The 2,197-nt window shown below is 33.3% G+C and overlaps 1 pseudogene; it reads right to left on the bottom strand.

Annotated features, from left to right (window-relative positions):
* Positions 1-319: 319 nt before the first annotated feature.
* Positions 320-1,550, bottom strand: LOC102495963 (lupus La protein homolog pseudogene; annotated as a pseudogene).
* Between the last annotated feature and the right edge of the window lie 647 nt (positions 1,551-2,197).

The raw sequence follows: 2,197 nt of genomic DNA, 5'->3' as shown, positions 1-2,197 counted from the left end.
TCTCTCTCTCTCTCTTTGCTCTTTTATGCAGTGTATATTTTGTTAGTTTGTACTAATCCATTCTCATATTACAAAAGCAATTTAGCAGAAGAGTCTTCCTCTTGATATTTGAATCATCTGAATAACACGAACAGAACTGTACATTTAAAAATTCTCATGAGAGTAACAAAACAAAACAAAAAGACAGGTTAAACAACAAATATTTTTTCTGTTCTTACAGGTGGACATTGAAGTGGACTTAATTCGGTTTTCTTTTTAAAAGACATCAATGACAAAAGGAAGCTTAAAACCTAAGTAAAATGAATAAAAAATTTGTTCACTAAACTACTGGTCTCCACTCCATTTTATGTTTCCTGTTGTTTTGCAGGTTCTTGCATCTGAAACAGTAAACTTCTCTTCCTCTTTTCACTGGTTGAGCTGCGCCATTTTTTTTTTTTTTTAAGTTATCATCACTATTGAATTTGATTTTCTTGACCTGAAACTGTACTTTTCCTTTAGCAGGCCCAGGCTGAGCAGCTTTATTTACTTTTCCTTTAAATTTGCAACCTTTTGACATCCATTGTTTAGGGATTCTTTAGGGACTCTTCCTGATCTTTTTTCAATGCTGCCTTTTCTACCTCTCCTTCTAGTATGTCCCAAGTGACTGCTTTATTCCTTAATTGTAGGTTACCATTATTTGCATCTTTGGCTTTTTCAAGAGATTTCTTGGCTTTTTATTTAAACAGAATTATGCCTTCCTTGGTTCCTTTAATAAAGTCTACCCATTTTATTTCATCATGATTTGAGAAAAGGATGTGCAAATATTCTCTCCAGGTCTGATCATCTAAGTCACCCGAAAATTGCAACAAATATACAATCTTTTCTTCTAGAGTTTTCATTTTGACATCTTTTGCTAACTTCTGTTTTTCTTCGTGCTCTCATGTAGCTCTTCATTTTGCTTCATTTTCTCTTTATGCTGTCTTCTTTCTACATTTTTTTTCTCCAAAGTAATCTTCCTTGAAAAGTATTAGCATCTCTGTGCCTTTGTACTTCTTACCAGGGGTCTTTACCAACTTCTTTACAGGTGTAATGTTTCCAAACACAGCAAATATTGATCCTCTAAATGCTTTCTGCAATGTTCTTCTCATCTGAATATTTAGTATTTCACTTTTATCTTTTAACCATTCTTTTATATCACCAAGGGTTGCATCAGTTGGGAAGCCTTTAATATAAACAGATCTGTTTTTTGTATCATTTTTATACTCATCAGTCACTTCAGGTAGGGATTTACTTGGAGACCTCCTGATTTTACTTTTATCTTCACTGATTTTCATGAGTTCTGCTTTAGATAATCTCAATGCTTCCACTATTACATTAAAGTCTGTCGTAAGACAGTTTAACTTGTTGAATTTTATCATTATCTCCAAAGGTACTCAACCTTCATCTAGTTTTAGCTGTTCCTTTAAAAACTTGTCACATGGCAAATTGAAGTCTCCAAAATAATACTCAATTTGATGACAGAGTTGGGACTCCAGAGCAACCACTTTTTCATTATCACCATATTCAGCCATCATGGCTCTCTTTAGAGCCAGGTCCAGCAGAGACACCCCACAGGCTCACTAATAGTCATGACAATATCTCTACTTCCCAGCCTCACAGCCAAGTTTTCACAGCTTAAATTTCTTCTGAGTGTTTTGTTGTTGTTGTTTGTGTTACTCAAAACAAAGGTATAACTCTCTTTTAATATTTTAAGGAATCACCTTTCCCATGCAGAATGTCATTATTTCTATTCATTTTGAATTCCCTTTAATGTGTCTGTCGACATTTTTTGTATGGCTAGTGTCCAGACCTACAACAAAAAAGGCTATAACATGTTTATGTTAGGTCTGTATCTGGACCCTGTTTTAATTTCAAATTTAAAGGTTAACCATGTATGGTCTTAAGTAAAACCTTCAACTTATAAAGAGAACGGACAATTTGTTTTAAAAAATAAATTTGAGACTGGGTCCTTGATGAGAATTGTAAGATGATGTAATTTTCACATTTTTAAAGTTAAAATACATCATTATTTTGAAGCAGTAATAGCCTGTAATACACCAAAAAGACTTTGGTGTAAATAAATTGATTTCAGTTGATAATAAGCATATGAGCATGACTCTAATGAATGAATTTATTTGTTTTCTTCAGGTTACTCCTTAGTCATAACAAAGCCACATCT

The sequence above is a fragment of the Tupaia chinensis genome, unplaced genomic scaffold, assembly GCF_000334495.1.
Source record: "Tupaia chinensis unplaced genomic scaffold, TupChi_1.0 Scaffold142644_1, whole genome shotgun sequence".
Classification (NCBI taxonomy): Eukaryota; Metazoa; Chordata; class Mammalia; order Scandentia; family Tupaiidae; genus Tupaia; species Tupaia belangeri.
Note: the sequence above shows the minus strand (reverse complement) of the source record. Positions and strands in the feature narration are given on the sequence as shown.